The sequence below is a fragment of the Stomoxys calcitrans genome, chromosome 1 (genome assembly GCF_963082655.1).
Source record: "Stomoxys calcitrans chromosome 1, idStoCalc2.1, whole genome shotgun sequence".
Classification (NCBI taxonomy): Eukaryota; Metazoa; Arthropoda; class Insecta; order Diptera; family Muscidae; genus Stomoxys; species Stomoxys calcitrans.
This window is the reverse complement of record NC_081552.1, coordinates 21,457,171-21,467,289: the sequence shown is the minus strand read 5'-3', so window position 1 is coordinate 21,467,289 and position 10,119 is coordinate 21,457,171.

The window sequence follows — 10,119 nt, the reverse complement described above, 5'->3', positions numbered from 1 at the left end:
AAGGACGTGTCAGAGGGCAACCCTCCCCCCCTATCCTACCAAAAAAAAAAAAAGATTTAAAAATAATATATGAGTAATATGATATGATATATTAAGGCCGATCAGGATGGAATAGGACAATAGGACAAACTTCAATGGGCGAACCCTCCCCTTACCCTATTTTCGAAAACGCCAGATCTCGGAAATGGGTGGGGCGATTTAAGCGAAATTTAGTTTATAATAACGTAAATACAGATGTTTGTATCCTTATTTAGGGTGGGATATGTAGGAAGCCACCCCACCTCCAAAGCCACCAGACAAATGGAATATAAACCAATAATCACAATATGGAACTGAAAAGAAATTTATTTGATACCAGAACACGAATCTGATATATCCGATCCGCCTCACCCCCTAAAACACCCCCATACTGATCATATTTACCGACCATAGCAATAAAAGTCCAATGAAAGGCATTTGGGAGAAGAGCACCACTATAATATCCACATTGGCGCGAAATATCTGAAAGGCCGTACCAGCACCCGCAAACAGGACTTATTTCCTCTCGTGACCGTATAGGGCTCAGATAAAATAAGAGAGTGAAAGACGACACAGCGGAGTGGGCCCGGTCCGGAGACTAGCTCCTATATATTGGTTGCCCAAAAAGTAATTGCGGATTTTTTAAAAGAAAGTAAATGCATTTTTAATAAAACTTAGAATGAAATTTAATCAAATATACTTTTTTAAACTTTTTTTCTAAAGCAAGCTAAAAGTAACAGCTGATAACTGACAGAAGAAAGAATGCAATTACAGAGTCACAAGCTGTGAAAAAATTTGTCAACGCCGACTATATGAAAAATCCGTAATTACTTTTTGGGCAACCCAATATTTGAAACTAATTCAAAAAATGTTTCAAATTCGATCCATGTTAAATTCGCTTCGGCCCGGCCGAACTTAACGTGACTTGTTTTAACTTCTTTGTCCATTTAAGAAAATTTTGGGAATTTTTTTTCAAATTTTCGGAATTCGACTATTGTCAATTGTTTTTCCTTCAGATTTGCATTCTGCTATTACCACATATAACGCATAATTAATTATCACCACCCAATAAACAATGAGCCATGTACTAAAAAGACAGGCAGGCAGACAGACAATGTTATCACCTCCATACGTTTAACAATTTATTACAATCTAGAGATCAATAAATTTCTTTTTGTAGCCTTTAATAGAAAACAGATAGAAAAAATGTAACACCGTACAGGTTAATTGAAGCCATTAAGCCAACTAGACAGCTCGAGTCAGTCAACCTGCCAACCAGCTAGCCAGTCTGCATGATGAGATTGCAGCTAGGCAGTGGTATAGAATGCAGTGAATCACTCAAATTGACACTAACGCTGCCAAAACTGATAAAATTGTGACAAAACAAATGTTGTTTATGTTCAGCATTAGGTGAAACGTGATTTAAATTTATTTTTTAAGAAACTAAAATAAAAATGGCAAAAATTGCAAGCAAATGTGGTCCGCTAAAGCCATAATCGTCTGGTGGCTAGAGACAAAAACCAAAATAAAGAAAAAAATGTCAGCTTGGCTTTTGGCCAAACCGAAATATTTTGATAACGTACCGCAATCGAATACCAAATTGGCCATACGCTGGGGGAATTCTCAATATGCTTGGTGGGCTGATAACAACAACAGAAAAGAGTCAATTACAATGAATTGTAACAATTGATGAATAGCATATCGGGCATTTTGAATTGTTGTTACAATTTTCAAAATTCCAAACAAATAACGATCGAATGCAGCGATTACAACTACTGGGAATTTATTGGCAAGTAACAGCGCCCTCTAACGTTCACATGCTGACAATAAGGGTCAATGTCAATAATGTAAGAGGGGGGATCTTTCCCTCTCTCACTCCTTCTCTGTCTTTGTCGATTGGCTGTTAGCAAAACGCATAGCTGGGCGCTTGTGGTTGGGTGCTTAACTCAAGGTATTGCCAACCCAGTCAATAAGTCTACCGACGTAGCCTGAATTCTAAATTTTTTAATGTTTCGTGTTTTTTTTTCTTTAATTTTTATTTTAAACCAAAAGTCTTAACTTTTAATAACCATTATTTTTGTGGGTTTTTTGTTTTTGACGAAAGCTTTGACTGTGCCTCTTCACTTACTAACGTAGAAAAAAACTTTGCTATAAAATCGCACAAATTTTGAATTTAAATATTAGTTTTACATTACCAACGTAGTGTTGTAAACAATCGATCGGTTAATTGATAACAAAAATAAATAAAAAAAATATGGCGTCTTCCTTGGCCGCAGTTATCATCCTGGCTTTGGCCCTTAGTGCCTCTGTTGTGCGCGCTGATGTATCGCATTTGGGTTATAACCGTTATACCCGACCCGCTTCAACACGTTTGCAGCGTCTGGAGAGCAATCCCACACCCTATCCGGCAGCAGGATTCCGCCCCAACAGGGAATTCAATTTGCCACGTGAACGTCCCCAATTAGCTTTAAACAACAATCAGCAATCGTCGAGTGGATTTGATGTACTTTCTGAGCCCCAACAGCCTCAAGTTACATATGGGGCCCCAGCTCGTTTCCGTCAAGCTCCAGCTCGTTTGCAAAAAGTCTACAGTGCACCCCAGTTGACTTATGGAGCACCAGAACAATCAGATCGTGACCAACAATCGGGATTCGATAAATTATCGGAAACTCAGCAGAGACCCAACGCCCTTTACAATGCTCCCTCTCGTGGTCCTCAAGATTTCGAGCCTACATCTCTTCAACCCCAAAACTCAAACTCTGCCGGCTTTGATAATCTAGGAGAGCCTCAACAACGTCCTAATTTATTATATGCAGCTCCTGCTCGTCTTAGACAAGCTCCAGCCCGCTTGCAACAATACCAATCAGCCCGTTTAGCCGCAATTGCTACAGCTCAGTCATCTCGTTTAACCGATAATCGTGAAGATGAAGAAGATGAAGAGGATACCGCCAATCCAAATGCTGAAATCGAAACTGTCAACAAAAAGGAGAACAGCAAAAAGGCCGCACAACCAGCTCAAAATGTAGCCACCGTTGCCTATTATCCTGCTGGAGCTTTTAGCTTTGTACAGCCAGTTAATGGAGCATATGTAGCTGCTGCCCCCAGTGCGGCTTTTGTTGCCGCCACTCCCAATGCCGCTTTTCTTGCCGCTGCCCCCAAGGCTGTTTATCCATCATCGGCAGCTCTTGTTGCTGCACCTGCTCCATTTGTGCAACAACCATTTACCTTAGCCCCCATCCAAGCCGCCGCTCCCGCACAATTGCGAGCCTGGTAAAACGCTATTAATATTAATTGTTGTTATTTAAGGGCACTGTGTCCCATTTTGTTATCCATTGCATACATTGAGCCGAAATTCATCGCTTCCCATTATCAGATTATTTAAATAAAAATTGATATAAAAAAAATTCTCAATTTTCTTCAGACAAAGTCAAAACATCTCCTTGAGTATTACAACTCTGTCGTCCACATTGTCATCTCTGTCGTATTAGATCATTCAGGCTTCTATCTCAGATGGATTTCTCGTCCATCTTAGACGACTCGGTCATCCATCTCAAACGACCCTATCGTCTATGTCAGTCTCCCCAGTTATCTACGCAGTTTTCCGTTTCAGAGGAATTAGTCGTCAATCTCCGACGAATCTGCAGCCCATATCAGACGATACTGTCGTCTATTTCAGACGACTCTGCCGCTTATCTCAGACCATTCTGTCGTTCATCTCTAACGATTATGTCGTTCATCTCAGACGACTTTGTCGTCTATTTCGGTGGACTCTGTCGTCAATCTCAGACGATTTTGTTGTTTACACAGGCGACTTTATCGTTCATTTTAGAACACTGTGTCGTTAATATCAAAAGACTTTGTCGTCTATCTCGAAAAACGTTGTCGTTTATCTCATCTCCGTCGTCCATCTCTGACGACTCGGTCTCAGCCTACTCTGTTGTCCATCTCAGACGACTCTGTCGTCCATCTCGGACGACTCTGTCGTCCATCTAAGATGACTCTGTCATCAATCTCAGATAACTCTTTCGTTATCTCAGATAACTCTTTCGTTAGTCTCAAACGACTCTGCCGTCCATCTCAGACGACTCTGTTGTCTATTTAAGACGACTCTGCTGCCCATCTCAGACGACTCTGCTGCCCATCTCAGACGACTCTGTCGTCTATCTCAAACAAATCTGTCGAATTCTCAGAACTTTTGTATCGTCCAGAACCACGTCCATCTCAGAAGACTGTATTGTCCATCTGACTCTGTCGTCCATCTTAAACGCGTTTGTCGTCCATCAAAAACAACTATGTCGCCTATTTCAGACGACTTTGTCGTCCATATCAGATGACTCTGTCGTCTATCTCAGCCGGCTCTGTCGTCAATCTCAGATGACTTAACCGTTCATCACAGGCGACTTAATCGATAATTTTAGAACACTGTGTCGTTAATATCAAAAGACTCTGTCGTCTATCTCGAAAAACGTTGTCGTTTATCTCATCTCCGTCGTCCATCTCAGACGACTCGGTCTCAGCCTACTCTGTTGTCCATCTCAGACGACTCCATCGTCCATCTCAAAAGACTCTGACGTCTATCTCAGCCGGCTCTGTCGTCAATCTCAGATGACTTTATCGTTCATCACAGGCGACTTAATCGATCATTTTAGAAGACTGTGTCGTTCATATCAAAAGACTTTATCGTCTATCTCAAAAGACATCGTCGTTTATCTCATAAGACTCAGACGACTCGGTTTCAGCCTCTTTTGTCCATCTCAGACGACCCTGTCGTCCAACTCAGGCTACTCTATCGTCCATCTCAAACGACACTGTCGTCCACATCGTTTATTACAAGCGACTTTTGTAGACGAAGTCCACAATCAAAAGACTTTGTCGTCTATATCAAAAGACATTGTAGTTTATCTCATAAGACTTTGTCCTCCATCTCAGACGACTCTGTGGACCATATCATATGACTCGGTCTCAGCATACTCTGTCGTTCATCTCAGACGAATCTGTCGAGTTTCTCAGATGACCTGCCGTCCATCTCAGACGACTCTATCGTCCATATCAGACAACGATTTCGTCCATCTCACACGACTCTGTCGTCCCTCTCAGACGACTCTGTCGTCCATCTCAGAAAACTCTGTCGTCCATCGCAGACAATTTTGTCGTACTTCTCAGATGACGATGAAGTTCATTTCAGATACTCTGCAGTTCATCTCAGTCGCTCTGAAGATCATCTCAAGCGACTCTGTTACCAATCTCGGACGACTTTGTCGTTCATCACAGGCGACTTATCGTTCATTTTAGAAGACTTTATCTTTTATATCAAAATACAGTGTTATTATCTCATAAGACTTTTTTTATTTGCCTTGAACGACTATTTCGTCTAACTCAGATGACCCTGTCGTCCAGCTCAGGCTACTCCATCGTCCATCTCAAACGACTCCGTCTTCCATCTCAGACGGCTCTATCATCCTTATCAGACGACTCTGTCGTCCAATCATACGACTCAGTCGTCCATCTTTGGCGACTCTGTCGTCCATCTTTGGCGACTCTGTCGTCCATCTTTGAGCTTTGCCGTGACCGAAGAAGATGAAACAGCTGTACTGATTACACAATTCGAAATTCTTCTGGAAATAGAATATAGAGGGGGGAAAAGGCATGATCAACTTGAAGTGGGAAGTAAACCTAAAGATTATAAATTCAGCCATCTTAAGACACGGGATATTGTGGAAGGCTGGCGATAGTAAGACACGTTTTGGGGTGTTCGGGATGGTTTAAAGATTGACCTGCATCAAAATCGCAAAATAACCGAGATCCACATTGCAGTCAGATTGGAAACGATCCTGAATATGCAGGCTTTTGAGGTCTATATAATCGGAACTGAGGTAACTGTAGTGCAGAGGTAAGCATGTCCACCTATGACGCTGAACGCCTGGATTAGAATAATGGCGAGAACATCAGAAAAATATTGCAATGGCGATTTTCTCCTCCAAATGCTTGCAACATTGGAGGCCACCGTAGCGCAGAGGTTAGCATGTCCGCCTATGACGCTGAACGCCTGGGTTCGAATCCTGGCGAGACCATCAGAAAAAAATTTTCAGCTGGCAACATTTGAGAGGTACTATGCTGTTCGGACTCGGCTATAAAAAGCAGGTCTCTCGTTGATATGTGAGAAGTTTGCCCCTGTTTCTTAAGGAATATTCATGAGCAAATTGGCAATTTGCCACCAAACTTGTATGTACATAGGCTGAGGGAATTTGGCATGCTGAAAGTAAACGGGTACGGTCACAATCCCATAATGGATACCATGGATACCAAGGGAAAACTGAGGACTGGGAATTTCAGTCTTCGTAGTACATACGTAGAACGATAAATAGTATCTGTAGGATATGCCCTAGTAAAAGGGACATTCAGTGGGGAGGCTGTGGTTGGCTCACATTATATGGTGGAAATAGTGCTCCTCGGTGGGATATTCATACATACGTGCACATCGGGTAGGTATTTGCTCCCTATCCTCTTTTATCTTTCTCTCTCTCTCTCTCTCTTCTATAGATCTGATCTAGGCACTCGCACCCTAATTTTTTCCTACAATTTTTCTCGCTTGGACATCTTAACGGTCAAATAGGCTTCTGAGAGAACTAAGCTTTACGACTTAACTGACAATCTTACTGATAACCATAAGCTCTAACCAAAATATGCGATGTTTTCCTTGGAAATGACTCCTCATTTGATCTTTATCTCACTAGACAATATTCTTTTAAAGAAATATTTCTTGTACACGATTTCCTATTTCCTACCTCGTCATTACAGGCAAATGTCAACACATGACATATTCGCTGGAAAATCTCTACCAATGAATGCAATGGATTGTAAAGCCGCTTGTTATCATTGGACGAAACATGAACACATTTAATTGGAATCCAATTGTAGAAATGCCTATTAATATGCTAATGAGTCCTCTGGCCAAGCTGATTACAATCATCAAATATTGTAGATAAAGAATAACACTCAACAGCCAGCCAGCCTGCCAGCAACTCATCCAAGGAAATTGGCCGCAACCGCAACATAACTCAAATGTCGTCAGTCACAGTCGCAGCAGCGCCAAAAAAAAAAACAACAGTGCCAACAATGAAGCTATTAACTTAAACCGAAACCACTACTTACGATTCTACCAAAGTATGTGGTTGAGGCAGTACAAAATGTATGCTTCCAAGCCAGCAATAACTGCTGCCAACAATCACATTAGCCTGCCGCTACAACATCTTGGCCTTCTTAGCCTTTGTGGCCAGCATAATAAAGCCGCGCGCAATGTGGCTGCTACTACTAATCCATGGCCTTAAATCCAACCAAACGGCAACACAAAAGTCACGCTTATGCCACACGACATTCTATCACACATAAACGATATGTGTAGGGAAAAAGACGCGACGCATCGATGTGGTGTTCGTGGTCACACTTGCAAGCCACCGCAGCAGCACCAGGTTGCAACCTGATACCTTAGAGTGAGCTCTAGAGACCACAGTATTCCGTTCTTACAGCAACTCCAGCCAGCCATGCACGAGGCGACAGCAACATTTGGTATGGGTCTAATGTTTATTAGAAGCTGTTACTGCCGCTGCAATGGGGCTTTCTAGGCCCCTTTCATATAATGAATGGAACAATGGCAACTAACCAACAATAATCGAAAGCATTATGTTTAGCTTATATCCTGTTACGCATGTTATGGCCATAAAGTAACCAACCAGCCTACCAGTTCGATTGGCGAACTACCTACCAAGAGGAGAGAGCCCACCGTTCGCTCACAATCACATGCATTGAAATGCACGATTCAGCTTAAATAGCCTACAAATGTTTATTTGCTCCACTCGCCATCCCAATGGCCGTAGTCATAGCCGTCTTCGTCTTCAACTTGAATTGGGTATGCCACGCCTTAACCCAAGCCATGCAATGCATTTCAGTCTCGCTTGCAATTGAATGCCAACAATAAATAGAGCCGGTAAATCCATTTGACCATCGTGTGCTTGGTGGAATCTTATAAAGTTGGCCAGAGTGCCTAAAGTGGGTACTGGTAATTTGACTCTAGCATCAGTAGAAAAAATCGACGCATGTGTCGAATGTTAGACGCTTGATGATCTCAATGCGTTGTTGCGGCCACATCAAGTGAAAAAGTCAGTCCGAGAACAGTGGTACATGGAACATAGAACAACAAAGATTTTAAATGAAGGACTCAAGTTGTTATTTTAGGAGAAGAATAAATACGAAATGAAGAACAAAGATAGATAAAATTGTTGTAAATCATGTAATCTTTCTGGGATTTTGGGATTTTAGCCACAATAACTTGTCTACTTGGTAGAAAATCGGCAAAAGGATCAAAAACCCAAAGTTAACCTTAGTCTATAATTCAGTACCAGGAGTGTTCACAGCGACCGTGACCTCGATCCCTGGCAGACTATCTTCATGCCTCCCACCACGTAGCACCTCATAATGGGGCATGTTTAGGATAGGTTAGGTTGAAAAGAGGGTGCGAATATTTATCCGCCCCATGCAACGGTGTACATAATACCTACACCTATGCCAGTATTCGGCTTGTTGTGCGCTCTAAAAACTAAAAAGTAACCTCGTAAAAGAAAATCTAAGTCAGCAATTCTTTCTACTTACAAAATCCCTGATAGCTTACCATAATGTCTGCCATTGTGCCCCCGTCTAAACGCCGGTCTCCGTAAGCCGCAAAAGCAGGGCAATGACATTATATATTCTCCAACGTCTTACCATCTTCCCCGCGTGTCCTATACTCGTACATGCTATCACTTGCCGCACCTATTTTGCATAAGTGAGCTCGTAGCTATGTGTCCCGATATAATACCGAAAGTTATACTGACCGCCTTCTTACTTTCCTTCACTAATAATCTCGTCTTCTCGCAATCCGAATCACCCCATTGGATTTTCGTCGTCTTGCCGACAGTTTCACTGTTCCATAGTGTTATGCGATTTCGTTTCCCACTCCCTTAACACGGACTGCATCGGTCAAAAAAGCTTCGGGTTATAATTTCAATGTCATGAGGATATACTATTAATGTCATTCCGTTTGTAACATCTCGAAATATCGACGTGCGACGTTCAAATACAAATTTGGCAACGAAAATTCTACTACGAGGCACTGAGGATACTTAATTCTTAGCAAGAAGTGCTGTTTAAGTTAACTTTTAGCACGTTAGGTAATGTAGGATAAAGAGAACCGAATGATACAGCTTTCCGAAGAACAAAGTTACCTGAAGGACTAAGTTATCCGAAGGAATAAGTTATCCGAAGGCAAAAATTATCCGAAGGATAAAGCTATCCGAAGGATGAAGCTATCCGAAGGATAAAGCTATCCGAAGGATAAAGCTATCCGAAGGATAAAGATACACGAAGGATAAAGATACACGAAAGATACAGTTATTCGATGGATAAAGGTAACCACAAGAAATTTATTCGTAGGGCAAACATATCCGTAGGATAAAGTAACCCGTAGGATAAAGTTATTCGTAGAATAAAGTTATCTGTAGAATAAAGTTTTCCATAGGATAAATTTATCCGTAGGATAAAGTTATCCGTAGGATAAAGATATACGTAGGATAAAGTTATCCGTAGGATAAAGTTATACGTAGGATAATTTTATCCATAGCATAATATTGTCCGTAGGATAAAGTTATCCGAAGGACAAAGTTATCCGAAGGATAAAGTTATCCGAAGGATAAAGTTATCCGCAGGATAAAATTATCCGTAGGATAAAATTATCCGTAGGATAAAGTTATCGGAAGGAAGAGGTTATCCTAGGATAGTCATCCGTAGGACAAGGTTATCCATTGGATAAAGTTATCCGTAGGATAAAGTTATCCGTAGGATAAAGTTATCCGTAGGATAAAGTTATCCGTAGGATAAAGTTATCCGTAGGATAAAGTTATCCGTAGGATAAAGTTATCCGTAGGATAAAGTTATCCGTAGGATAAAGTTATCCGTAGGATAAAGTTATCCGTAGGATAAAGTTATCCGTAGGATAAAGTTATCCGTAGGATAAAGTTATCCGTAGGATAAAATTATCCATAGGATAAAGTTGTCCGTAGGATAAAGTTA